This window comes from Macaca mulatta, chromosome 10 (assembly GCF_049350105.2).
Source record: "Macaca mulatta isolate MMU2019108-1 chromosome 10, T2T-MMU8v2.0, whole genome shotgun sequence".
NCBI classification, from domain to species: Eukaryota; Metazoa; Chordata; class Mammalia; order Primates; family Cercopithecidae; genus Macaca; species Macaca mulatta.
In genome coordinates this window covers 68,521,311-68,535,803 of record NC_133415.1, presented here as the reverse complement: position 1 = coordinate 68,535,803, position 14,493 = coordinate 68,521,311, and the positions used below count along the sequence as shown (strand labels likewise).

At 40.2% G+C, this 14,493-nt stretch overlaps 1 protein-coding gene across 4 annotated transcripts in view; it reads left to right on the top strand.

The window, feature by feature from the left end:
* The window catches only part of MACROD2 (mono-ADP ribosylhydrolase 2), a 2,066,868-nt gene that overhangs the window by 1,496,300 nt on the left and 556,075 nt on the right, over positions 1-14,493 (top strand). The window lies entirely within an intron of this gene.

Here is a 14,493-nt window from a genome sequence, read left to right as displayed (position 1 = left end):
TTATAGAACATTTCTCTACAGTGCATGTGCTAGAGGTTACAACTAAAATACAGTGGAGAAAGGGTGATCACAAGATGAGACATGACACCTCATTGTCTCAGATTCATCAATTCATTTTGACTGCTGTCATGGTTCGACTACCCCCAAAAAGCAGATTTAAAGGCAGGGGTTTGTGTGTAAGTTGTTAATTTGGAGGTGACTTTTGGAAAGAGAGACAGACAAAGAAAGGAAGCAAATAAAGAATGCATTATCAAGGAATTTGCCACTTCGGGCAAGTGGAGTGTGAACTCACTGAGCAGCTCTGGGAAGCTATAAAGCACACACCTCAGCATTATCCCCTGAGGGGTGAGGGAGCTGAGGTATTAACCCAACAACTCTCAGTAATCACTGGTTGAAGAACATTTTAGGGGGGAGCTTGTTCCCTGGCCCTTTAGACCTGCCCTACATGTGGCAAAGTGAGCTCTGGCCACCAGAAGGAGCCCTCGGGTAAAAGGGGCTGGCACCAGAAGGAGCCCTCAGGTAAAAGGTTTAAATCAAAGCAGCTTGCAAGGAAATAGCACATGCCAAGAAGATACATGCGGTGCATCGTCAGCATCTGCTCTTGTTACCCAACTTATGAGTATGCCATGTTATGTGTATGTACTCATATAACAAAGCCAGATCACAAAACATCTGCAACTCCACTCTCTTAACAACAGACTGTGGACCCCTCACCCTTGCCTACTAGGTGCCCCTTTATGCTCCTGGGTGAAGCCAGTGATACCTTTTTAGCATTCTGCTGCCATGCTCACTGCAGTAATAGGGGCCAGTGTCACTCTTATTACTTCACCTGTTTTATCTTTTGTGAAACTCAGCCTTTAGCCAGAATGGTCTGAGTGGCTGGTCTAGCAATTGCTTAACAGTGAGGCTCCTTCAGCTCATTTCTCTCAAGTAATTTGATTTCATCATGCTATCAGAATTGCTTTTATGGGTTGGAAGGAGGCCAAGGGGGAAGAGGTTGAAAAAAGCTGTTTTGAGATTAAAAAAAAAAAAAAAAAAACAAAAAACAATGTATTGCCCAATACTTCCCATCACACCCTCCATCTATACCCTCCAGTCTCTCTTCCCCATCCATGGTAGGGTGTGCATGTGTGTGTTCCAGAGAAATTAAAATAACAACATACAATTAATCTCACATTTGTATTTCTTTTCACCCGAGCTTGAAAAGTATACTGTTTCGTTTCCTGTGATCCTCACAACAGAACTTGTGTGCTAAGATGGAAAAATATTATGACTGTGTTCTCCGAAATTATCAAGCAAAGTGTAATTTTGCATTGATAGTCGATGTTGACAATCCCCGTTCAACTGATGTCCACATATCGATCAGCCCAGTGATACATCCTTCTCACTCAGGACAATCATGGGTTTCTATCAATGCTGAAAGTCTCATGTTTGGTAACTTCACAATATTTTTATTTTGAGGGTGTGCATGTGAATAAAAATAACATGGCTCATGCTTTCCTCATTAAAGAGTTGGCAGGAATAGAGAGCTCAAAAGTGGATGTGAATTTCATGTACAGAGTTCAAGGGAGTTTGATTTTTTTAAACTACTGCTCCTAACTTCTGGATATTCTGGATATTTATAACAATACAGTACCAATTTGGAGCTTTTAGTCAGTTGGAAGGCTGGTTAGTATAGCAACTACTTTCTAAATAATATGCAGTCTACACAGGGATTTATGATTTCATAAAATTGCTAGTATTTTATCACAGCTTTGGGCCCCGTGCTTGACTAGGCAGAGTGAGGGTATGGATGAAACCCCTTTGAGGTAAAAACCACCACAAAATACATTGTTCAGCTGAAAATAAAATGATTGAGTACATAAAGAATAGTTTTTAGATTTGTGAGTTTTTCCTGAACATTGGTCTGTAGAGCGCTGTCTTCTTACAACCTGCAAGAAAGGAAGTTAAAACTGAGGTGAGACCTGGCAATAGGTCTAGAAGGGGATGTTGAGGGAAGCCCTGGGCAGACTCCGAATGGTGCATGGGGTTAAGGTTTTAAAGCCTGGCTTAAATATACCAAATTATTATTATACCAAAATTATATTCAATTTTATTTTAATTTTTTGGGGGGTAATAAGAACCTCTTTGAAATTATTGATTTAAAGTATCACCATATGCCTCTCTATGATATGGTAATCTATAGCCCCAAATAGACTTTCTTTTTTTTTTTTTTCTTTATTTTTTGGGGGAAGCTCATTAATTTTTTTTTTTTATTATTTTACTTTAAGTTCTAGGGTACATGTGCACAACATGCAGGTTTGTTACATATGTATACATGTGCCATGTTGGTGTGCTGCACCCATTAACTCATCATTTACATTAGGTGTATCTCCTAATGCTATCCCTCCCCTCTCCCCCACCACAATAGGACCTGGTGTGTGATGATCCCCTTTCTGTGTCCAAGTGATCTCATTGTTCAATTCCCACCTGTGAGTGAGAATATGCAGTATTTGGTTTTCTGTTCTTGCGATAGTTTGCTGAGAATGATGGTTTCCAGCTGCATCCATGTCCCTGCAAAGGACACGAACTCATCCTTTTTTATGGCTGCATAGTATTCCATGGTGTATATGTGCCACATTTTCTTAATCCAGTCTGTCACTGATGGACATTTGGGTTGATTGCAAGTCTTTGCTCTTGTGAATAGTGCCGCAATAAACATACATGTGCATGTGTCTTTATAGCAGCATGACTTATAATCCTTTGGGTATATCCTCAGTAGTGGGATGGCTGGGTCAAATGGTATTTCTAGTTCTAGATCCTTGAGGAATCGCCATACTGTTTTCCACAATGGCTGAACTAGTTTACAGTCCCACCAACAGTGTAAAAGTGTTCCTATTTTTCCACATCCTCTCCAGCACCTGTTGTTTCCTGATTTTTTAATGATTGCCATTCTAACTGGTGTGAGATGGTATCTCATTGTGGTTTTGATTTGCATTTCTCTAATGGCGAGTGATGATGAACATTTTTTCATGTGTCTGTTGGCTGTATGAATGTCTTCTTTTGAGAAGTGTTCATATCCTTTGCCCACTTTTTGATGGGGTTGTTTTTTTTTTTTTTTTCTTGTAAATTTGATTCAGTTCTTTATAGGTTCTGGATATTAGCCCTTTGTCAGATGAGTAGATTGCAGAAATTTTCTCCCATTCTGTAGGTTGCCTGTTCACTCTGATGGTAGTTTCTTTTGCTGTGCAGAAGCTCTTTAGTTTAATGAGATCCCATTTGTCAATTTTGGCTTTTGTTGTCATTGCTTTTGGTGTTTTAAACATGAAGTCCTTGCCCATGCCTCTGTCCTAAATGGTATTACCTAGGTTTTCTTCTAGGGTTTTTATGGTTTTAGGTCTAGTATTTAAGTCTCTAATCCATCTTGAATTAATTTTCATATAAGGAGTAAGGAAAGGATCTGTTTTCAGCTTTCTACTTATGGCTAGCCAATTTTCCCAGCACCATTTATTAAATAGGGAATCCTTCCCCATTTCTTGTTTTTGTCAGGTTTGTCAAAGATCAGATGGCTGTAGATGTGTGGTATTATTTCTGAGGGCTCTGTTCTGTTCCATTGGTCTATATGTCTGTTTTGGTACCAGTACCATGCTGTTTTGGTTACTGTAGCCTTGTAGTGTAGTTTGAAGTCAGGTCACGTGATGCCTCCAGCTTTGTTCTTTTGGCTTAGGATTGTCTTGGCAATGCAGAGTCTTTTTTGGTTCCATATGAACTTTAAAGCAGTTTTTTCCAATTCTGTGAAGAAAGTCATTGGTAGCTTAATGGGGATGGCATTGAATCTATAAATTACCTTGGGCAGTATGGCCATTTTCACAATATTGATTCTTCCTATCCATGAGCATGGTATGTTCTTCCATTTGTTTGTGTCCTCTTTTATTTCACTGAGCAGTGGTTTGTAGTTCTCCTTGAAGAGGTCCTTTACATCCCTTGTAAGTTGGATTCCTAGGTATTTTATTCTCTTTGAAGCTATTGGGAATGGGAGTTCATTCATGATTTGGCTCTCTCTTTGTCTGTTACTGGTGTATAAGAATGCTTGTGATTTTTGCACATTGATTTTGTATCCTGAGACTTTGCTGAAGTTGCTTATCAGCTTAAGGAGATTTTGGGCTGAGACGATGGGGTTTTCTAATATACAATCATGTCATCTGCAAACAGGAACAATTTGACTTCTTTTCCTAACTGAATATCCTTAATTTCTTTCTCTTGCCTGATTGCCCTAGCCAGAACTTCCAACACTATGTTGAATAGGAGTGGTGAGAGAGGGCATCCCTGTCTTGTGCCAGTTTTCAAAGGGAATTTTTCCAGTTTTTGCCCATTCCGTATGATATTAGCTGTGGGTTTGTCATAAATAGCTCTTATGATTTTGAGATACGTTCCATCAATACCGAATTTATTGAGAGTTTTCAGCATGAAGGACTGCTGAATTTTGTCAAAGGCCTTTTCTGCATCTATTGAGATAATCATATGGTTTTGTCTTTGATTCTGTTTATATGCTGGATTACGTTTATTGATTTGCATGTGTTGAACCAGCCTTGCGTCCCAGGGATGAAGCCCACTTGATCATGGTGGATAAACTTTTTGATGTGCTCCTGGATTCTGTTTGCCAATATTTTATTGAGGATTTTTGCATTGGTGTTCATCAGGGATATTGGTCTAAAATTCTCTCTTTTTGTTGTGTCTCTGCCAGGCTTTGGTATCAGGATGATGTTGGCCTCGTAAAATGAGTTAGGGAGGATTCCCTCTTTTTCTATTGATTGGAATAGTTTCAGAAGGAATGGTACCACCTCCTCCTTGTACCTCTGGTAGAATTCAGCTGTGACTCCTTCTGATCCTGGACTTTTTTTGGTTGGTAGGCTATTAATTATTGCCTCAATTTCAGAGCCTGCTATTGGTCTATTCAGAGATTCAATTTCTTCCTGGTTTAGTCTTGGGAAAGTGTAAGTGTCCGGGAAATTATCCATTCTTCTACATTTTTTAGTTTATTTGCATAGAGGTGTTTATAGTATTCTCTGATGGTAGTTTGTATTTCTGTGGAGTTGGTGGTGATATCCCTTTTATCATTTCTTATTGCATCTATTTGATTCTTCTCTCTTTTTTTCTTTATGAGTCTTGCTAGCGGTCTATCAATTTTGTTGATCTTTTCAAAAAACCAGCTCCTGGATTCATTGATTTTTTGGAGGGTTTTTTGTGTCTCTATCTCCTTCAGTTCTGCCCTGATCTTAGTTATTTCTTGCCTTCTGCTAGCTTTTGCATGCGTTTGCTCTTGCTTCTCTAGTTCTTTTAATTGTGATGTTAGGGTGTCAATTTTAGATCTTTCCTGCTTTCTCTTGTGGGCATTTAGTGCTATAAATTTCCCTCTACACACTGCTTTAAATGTGTCCCAGAGATTCTGGTATGTTGTATCTTTGTTCTCTTTGGCTTCAAAGACCATCTTTATTTCTGCCTTCATTTCGTTATGTACCCAGTAGTCTTTCAGGAGCAGGTTGTTCAGTTTCCATGTAGTTGAGCGGTTTTGATTGAGTTTCTTAATCCTGAGTTCTAGTTTGATTGCACTGTGATCTGAGAGACAGTTTGTTATAATTTCTGTTCTTTTACATTTGCTGAGGAGTGCTTTACTTCCAACTATGTGGTCAGTTTTGGAATAAGTGCAATGTGGTGCTGAGAAGAATGTATATTCTGTTGATTTGTGGTGGAGAGTTCTGTAGATGTCTATTAGGTCTGCTTGGTGCAGAGTTGAGTTCAATTCCTGGATATCCTTGTTAACTTTCTGTCTCGTCGATTTGTCTAATGTTGACAGTGGGGTGTTAAAGTTTCCCATTATTATTGTATGGGAGTCTAAGTCTCTTTGTAAGTCTCTAAGGACTTGCCTTATCAATCTGAGTGCTCCTGTATTGGGTGCATATATATTTAGGATAGTTAGCTCTTCCTGTTGAATTGATCCCTTTACCATTATGTAATGGCCTTCTTTGTCTCTTTTGATCTTTGTTGGTTTAAAGTCTGTTTTATCAGAGACTAGGATTGCAACCCCTGCTTTTTTTTGTTTTCCATTTGCTTGGTAGATCTTCCTCCATCCCTTTATTTTGAGCCTATATGTGTCTCTGCATGTGAGATGTGCCTCCTGAATACAACAAACTGATGGGTCTTGACTCTTTATCCAATTTGCCAGTCTGTATCTTTTAATTGGACCATTTAGTCCATTTACATTTAAGGTTAATATTGTTATGTGTGAACTTGATCCTGTCCTTATGATATTAGCTGGTTATTTTGCTCGCTAGTTGATGCAGTTTCTTCCTAACATCGATTGACTTTACATTTTGACATGTTTTTGCAATGGCTGGTACCTGTTGTTCCTTTCCATGTTGAGTGCTTCCTTCAGGATCTCTTGTAGGGCAGGTCTGGTGGTAAAAAAAATCTCTCAGCATTTCCTTGTCTGTAAAGGACTTTATTTCTCCTTCACTTATGAAACATAGTTTGGCTGGATATGAAATTCTGGGTTGAAAATTCTTTCTTTAAGAATGTTGAATATTGGCCCCCACTCCCTTCTGACTTGGAGAGTCTCTGCTGAGAGATCTGCTGTTAGTCTGATGGGCTTCCCTTTGTGTGTAACCCGTCCTTTCTCTCTGGCTGCCCTTAACATTTTTTCCTTCATTTCAACTTTGGTGAATGTGACAATTATGTGTCTTGGAGTTGCTCTTCTTGGGGAATATATTTGTGGTGTTCTCTGTATTTCCTGAATTTGAATGTTGGCCTGCCTTACTAGGTTGGGGAAGTTCTCCTGGATGATATCCTGCAGAGTGCTTTCCAACTTGGTTCCATTTTCCCCATCACTTTCAGGCAATCCAATCAGACGTAGATTTGGTCTTTTCACATAATCCCATACTTCTTGGAGGCTTTGTTCATTTCTTTGTACTCTTTTTTCTCTACACTTCTCTTCTCACTTCATTTCATTCATTTGATCTTCAATCGCTGATACTCTTTCTTCCAGTTGATCGAGTCAGTTACTGAAGCTTGTGCATATGTCCTGTATGTAGTTCTTGTGTTATGGTTTTCATCTCTATCAGTTCTTTTAAGGTCTTCTCTGCATTGATTATTCTAGTTATCCATTCATCCATTCTTTTTTCAAGGTTTTTAGTTTCTTTGCACTGGTTAGGTAGTTCCTCCTTTAGCTCTGAGAAGTTTGATCGACTGAAGCCTTCTTCTCTCAACTTGTCAAAGTCATTCTCTGTCCAGCTTTGTTGCTGGCGATGAGCTGCGCTCCTTTGGAGGGGGAGATGCGCTCTGATTTTTTGAATTTCCAGCTTTTCTGCTCTGCTTTTTCCCCATCTTTGTGGTTTTATCTGCCTTTAGTCTTTGATGATGGTGACATACTGATGGAGTTTTGGTGTGAGTGTCCTTTCTGTTCGTTAGTTTTCCTTCTAACAGTCAGGACCCTCAGCTGTAGGTCTGTTGGAGTTTGCTGGAGGTCCACTCCAGACCCTGTTTGCCTGGGTATCAGCAACGGAGGCTGCAGAAGATAGAATATTGCTGAACAGTGAGTATTGATGTCTGATTCTTGCTCTGGAAGCTTCATCTCAGGAGTGTACCCTGCTATGTTAGGTATGAGGTGTCGGTCTGCACCTAGTGGGGTATGTCTCCCAGTTAGGCTACTCAGGGGCCAGGGACCCACTTGAACAGGCAGTCTGTCCATTTTCAGATCTCATCCTCCATGCTGGGAGATCCACTGCTCTCTTCAAAACTGTCAGAAAGGGGCATTTACCTCTGCCAGGTTTTCTGCTGCTTTTTGTTTAGCTATGCCCTGTCCCCAGAGGAGGAGTCTACCGAGGCAGGCTGGCCTCCTTGAGCTGTGGTGGACTACACCCAATTCGAGCTTCCTGGCGGCTTTGTTTACCTACTGAAGCCTCAGCAATGGCAGGTGCCCCTCCCCCGCCTCTCTGCCACCTTGCAGTTAGATCTCAGACTGCTGTGCTAGCAATGAGGGAGGCTCTGTGGGCGTGGGACCCTCTGGGCCAGGTGTGGGGTATAATCTCCTGGTGTGCCCTTTGCTAAGACCCTTGGTAAAGCACAGTATTAGGGTGGGAGTTACCCGATTTTCCAGGTGTTGTGTGTCTCAGTTTCCTTTAGGTAGGAAAAGGACTTCCCTTCCCCCTTGCGCTTCCCAGGTAAGGCGATGCCTCACCCTGCTTCAGCTCTCGCTGATCAGGCTGCACACGCTGACCAGCACCAACTGTCCGACATGACCCAGTGAGATGAACCCGGTACCTCAGTTGAAAATGCAGAAATCACCCGTCTTCTGTGTCTCTCACGCTGGGAGCTGGTCGCTGGAGCTGTTCCTATTCAGCCATCTTTGGCACACCCACCCCCAAATAGACTTTCATTTTAAAGTTTAAAACAAAAGCTAATCTGTTGCTTCTGACTCGAAAAAGGACAGTTTTACTGGTAGAGTAAGTCATGTCTATCTTTATTTTAGCAGAATATGCTAGAATTCTAGTAAACATGATGAATTTTATATCAGGTGAACAAAATTAGTTTCTACATGGGAGCCTTTGGACAAAGTTAAAGATAATAGGGAAATATCAATAACAGTAAAAAATAAAAAGTAAATAGAGAGGAAAATTGTCCACAACAAAGTGAAAACCAGATTCACTGTAGCTGTATTGGCTTCTGGGTTTTCAACAATTCCAACAAACGTACAGTTTAGAGGTGGGGTAGAATCTTCAATGAGTCTTTATTGCTGTATCCTTCTGTAGTGATATTTGATGAAAAGAAATGTCAGCTTAATAACCAAGTGAAAGGAAAATGTCCACCTAATGAGTTATTTGATGTGCTATGGATGAAAACTACTGTAAATTCAACTTGTTGTTTCACTTCTGTGTCTTTTATTTAAATTGTCTTGATGGTCTGTTGACAGAATTTGTCCTTTCTTGGCTTAGGAACATCACTGCTTTGCAGTGAGAACACAGGCAAATCATAAAACTTGTCTCAGCTTCTAGTTATAAAAAGTATTGAATAGCCTAAAGCTATCTTTAATAGCTTGAAATGTGGTCAAGAGAATATAATTAGAAAGTACATCTCAACATGTTAAATAAATAAATCAGCAGAGATTATTAAAACACATTATTTTAAACTTTCATATACTTCTGGTGGGAGTGTTATTGGCACAGCTGCTTTGGAAAACTGGCAGAATCTCCCAGAATCAAGCAAAACATGAGGTCCAGCAGTCCTTCCTCCTGGATATATACTCACCAGAAACATGCTTATGTCCACCAAGACATGTATGAGAATGTTCGTGGCACCTTTATTCATGTTAGTCTCATACTGGGAACAGTCTAGTTATTCATCAACACTAGACTGGATAAACAGATTGTGGAATATCCATACAATGGAACGCAACACTACAATGAAATGAGCTACTGTTATATGTAACGCCGTGGGTAAATCAGGCAGGCATAATTTTGAACAAAACATAGACAAAAAAGAACACACACTATATAATGTTATATATGTGAAGTGTAAAAACAGACAAAACTAACCTTTGATCATAGAAGTCAGAATAGTGGTTATTTTGAAGACTGGGCATTGACCCAGGACAAGGCAGCTTTCTGGGTAGTATTAGAAGTATCTTATACCTTGAGCTGCATTAATGGTGTGTGTGTGTGTGTGTGTGTGTGTGTGTGTGTGTGTGTGTGTACAGTATGTAAAATATTTGTAAGCACTTTCAATACAAAGTAAATAAGAAAAAATCATTTATTTATTGTATAAGTCAACTTTCACATTTACAACAAAAGTTAATTTTATGAATCTATCCTAATGAGTAGGAAACTAAGCTTTGGAATTCCAGTAGAGGCACAGAATCTGTGCGCACCTGGATACACACACATGCAACTCCCTGCATGCCTGACCCTAAATTATTCATGGCTTGTTCAGCCTCATTGACCCTCATACTTAGAAGAGATTTCCCATGTCATCTAATTCAGTGATTCATCTGAAGCTTGTCTGTAGCCTCCCCTCTGGGTGGCCATTCTACTTTTGTGAACAAAAGTCCCCTGGTGACCAGAATATGTTGTGATGTTCTGAGGAAGTCCTTTCTCTCTTGGGAGTCCATCCCTAGGCTAAAATCTGTCTTTGTCCGTTCATTGGTCTTATTTGTAACCCCGGAGGTCTTGCAGTTAAGTGGGGAAAGAATTGTCTTGCTGTTTACCCTGAACATCATGCTTTATCTTGTATATCCATGTCCGACGAAAGCAGGCATACTTTCAGGGATATTCATCTTGATATTTTTCTCCCCCTTTAATTAATCACAATACATCTTCCTAGCAGGAACTAGATTTTCTCATAAATCTCGCTATTTTCCCCTAGGAATGAAAAGGGATATTCTGAATATAACTATCTGTTGAGTACCTTCTCAGCATCCCTTCCTCCTCCCCATACTCTAAGGTTAAACACTCCCTGTGCTCCCAGCAGTGAGCCTTTTCCTGTTGTCAATATGTACAAAGATCCACAAGTCTGTAATCCAGTCAGTCATTCAACACCTAGTTATTGATCATTCTGTATGTGCTGGCAATGTTTCAGGTATCCAGTGATAAGCAAAAACAGATGTGTTTTCCACCTGCCAGGGTTTTCACTCTATTAAGGTTATTAATCACATATTTACATAAGTAAATGTAGAACTGCAACTGTGATGGGTCTGTGAGGTAAAGGTACATGGTGTTATGAAAACACAGCATAGGGAGTCATCAATGTCAGAGAAGCCTTTCCTGAAGAAGTGACCACTGAGCAGAGGACAAATAAAATGGAAATACACTAGGAAAAAGGGAGGATAAATGTCATTTCAGAAAGGGGAAAGAGCATGAGCAAGGCTTTATGACAGGAAGGCAAAATAAAAATACCACTTTCAAAGATCAGAAAGAAGGCCAGTGTCGTTGGAGTGAAGACAAAGAGCAAAGCAACACGAGAGGAGACTAGAGAGACAAGAAAGGGCCAGCTTATGCATGGGAGAAATGTTGCCATTAACTTGGGGAGTGACTTGAAGCTAGAGTTGGCTTCAAATGCTTGTGAAAGAGTATTCCTTGGAAAGTAACTGAGCAAACAAACTAACAATGAGAAAGCAGGTTTTGAGAGAGCTCTGCTTAAATTAGTAACTTTGAATCGGGAATGCTGCATCAAGGTCCAGGGCACGATTCATGGAGGAGGTTGTTGTGGAAGACGAACGGGTCAATGGATTGGCTAGGCGCAGGGTGGGTCACTCTTGTGGATGTTGAAATCACATAGGGTTAGAGCAAACCTTGAGGTTAAGATGAAAATCGTAACTTAGTGCCAGATGCTTTGATGAATATGAGTGACCAGGAGGTCACAAATTATTGAGAACTGACCATAGTTGCCATGGTTCTATGACAACTTGTATAATTTCTCTGTGGGGAATTATGTCTTCTAAAGGTGAATGTTAATGCTGATGGTCATTGCAACTGTGTGTGGTTGCAGTATTTATTAGTTTTATATAGCCCTATAATTTTATGACTTAAATACTTATTCAACATACCTAAATTTGGAGAAGAATTTTATGAGATGAGAATAAATAAGAGAAAACTGAGACATAAATCTAGAAAGGCCCCGTGGGGTCATTGGAATGTGTAACACTAAGCTGAGGTGCCCGTGTGTATTCTGTGTTGGAGAGTCAACAAAGGCTGCCTCTGTTTTGTGTATGGTTGAGGTGTAATGCTAACTATGCTGTAGGAAGAATCACTTGAAAGTGGCTTGCAGGATAGATTGGAGAAGGGAAGGAAGACCAAAGGAGCACAGTTGTCAGCTACAGTTGTCTGGGTCAGGGCTGATCAGACCTTGAAAGAAATCAGTGGGAAAGGGAGGAAAAGAAGGCGAGGTGGAAAATAGTTCAGAGGGAAAATGCCTTTAGGACTTGGTTACCAGCAGGGAAGGCAGTCAAACATGGCGGTAACTAGGAGAGAGGTAAAGCCATAGACAGAAACCACAAAGCCAGGGGCGACATTTGTTTTAGGTAGGAGCATGTGTTGCATTTCTGGTGCTAAAGCATATCAAAGGGAATTATCCAGGCGATTATAAATGTAGGTGTTAAATTCAGGGCAGAGATGGACAGAAAAGGCCTTCTATGGTTAATCCCCTAACAGCAAATGCCCATCCTGGCCTCCTTCTCCTTTTTTTTTTTTTTTTTTTTTTTTTTTTTGAGATAGAGTCTTGCTCTGTGCCCAGGCTGGAGTGCAGTGGTACAAACTCAGCTCACTGCAACCTCTGCCTCCCAAGTTCAAGCAATTCCCTGCCTCAGCCTCCCAAGTAGCTGGGATTACAGGTGCTCGCCACCACATTCAGCTAATTTTTATATTTTTAGTAGAGATGGGGTTTCACCATCTTGGCCAAGCTGGTCTTGAACTCCTGACCTCATGATCCTCCCACCTCAGGCTTTCAATGGGCTGGAGTTACAGGCATGAGCCACCGCACCTGGCCACCTCCTTCCTTCTTTGCAGCTCACCCGTACTCTCATCCTGCTTTCCTCTCTACTTCATTTTTCCTAACCTTTCCCATTGATTCCTTGGGACTCACAGCTTATTTCTGAGGATAATGTCTCCTTGGTTCCCCATGTTACAGCTCTCTTCCTCAAATATTCTATTATTTCCTGCAAACCTCACACTTCTTTCTTGCTTAGTCCTCTTTATCTGTGTCCACATACCCCTAATACACTTGTTATGCTGCATTTTGTTTGCCTCTTTACTTGTCTATTTCCTCCCCTAGACTTTGGGCTTTTAGAGGACAGGGACTCAATAAAAGTATGACATAGCTACTTTTGTGGGGTTCAGTAATACTTTTTAACTTTAAAGAAAATTTAAAGGTTTTACATTTTGATGCCTTCATTTAAAGAAAACGAATAGGATTAAACAATTCATAACAAATGCACAATCCCAAATGTGATAGACATTACAAAGGTTCAAGAACTTATGCACATTTTCTATATCACAGCCATTGCCTCTAAGAAAAATGAAGCTTGGCTCTGATTTGTTTTTTCCCCTTTCGTAATGCACTCTCTAGCAAAGCCTGTAGAAACCTAATCAGCAAAGCAACACATATTCTTGGAAATGGGGACAATATCTGTCCTTTACCTGTCCTCTCACTCATTTTTTTCTGAAGACCTACTGAGACCTGAACTATCAGTCTGAACTACTGGAATACATATTTGCCCTCCAATAAAACTGGGTCTTTTAAGTCTTGGCCCTCTCCATTTCTGCAACATCTCTGTCTTTCTGCATCTGTATGGACAATATCCCAGAGGACTCTGGACAAGAAAATATCTTCATAGACAAGCCATATAAAGAAAAAAAGAGGGCTGAGTTTAGGATGCTGGGAATGGCACACATTTAATGAATGTTGCTAGAAAGAAGCCAGGAAAGAATTGGTCAAACAGGAAGAAGAAGACGTGGAAGAAGACAGGGTTGAAAAATTCAGGAGGAGAAGCCACACACTCATAAAGACAGAAGTAGATTGATGGTTACCAGGGGCTTTGGGTGACAGATTGGGGAGTGACCATTAATGGGTGCAGAGTTTTGTTATGGGATGATAAAAATATCTGGAATTAGTGATGATGGCAAGACTTTACAAACATGGTACAAACCACTGAATTGTAAACGTTCAAACAATAAGTAAGAAAGTTAAAAAAATTAAAATATGTGAGAGGAGAATAAAACATAAAAAACTAGTCAAACACATCGAACAGTAAACACATCTAACAATTTAGCTTGAAGATAAATTGAAAGGTGATGGGATTCGGTGATTAGGAAGCCAGTGGTGAGCTCAAAGAGAGTAGTTTCAGTAGCATAGTTACTCCTATCTCTTCTTCTTCCTGCTCCATAAGTATATAAATTGATAGGATTATTCCTTCACATACCATCACTATTGGCAGAATGTTTGATGGTTCTGTGGGTCCAGGAATATGTTTGGTTTAGATCAGCTAAGGTGACATTCTGAATGTGTTTTGGAGACTCTGAGCATGTACGCTCCTGCCCCCTGGGACAAAGCATAAGACTGTCATTCTTGCTTCCCTTCTAAAACCAAACCTGTACAACAAGACCTGATTAGCTCATGCTGTCTCAATTACAAGCATCACCTCTGATGGCCCCAAGTGAAACAGGAAATACCCTCTTTGAATTCTGACAGTAGGTTTCTGTGGTATGGTCCATTGGTGGAGTGCTGCTGGCCTTGTGATGGGCAGAACTGACCCTGGGCTAACTATATGTTTTCTCTGAGACACATGTACTTTTTGTTTTAAGCTGAGGATAATAAACTTTAATCTGACCACTTCTTACAAGAAAACAATACGAAAGTACATCGTAATCTATTAAGCATATATAAATATGTTTTTAATTGACATTGTTATAAGATTAGAGACACAATTAAATTATTTTTAAACTCTGTACTGGTGTAGGACCAGCCCCCTTA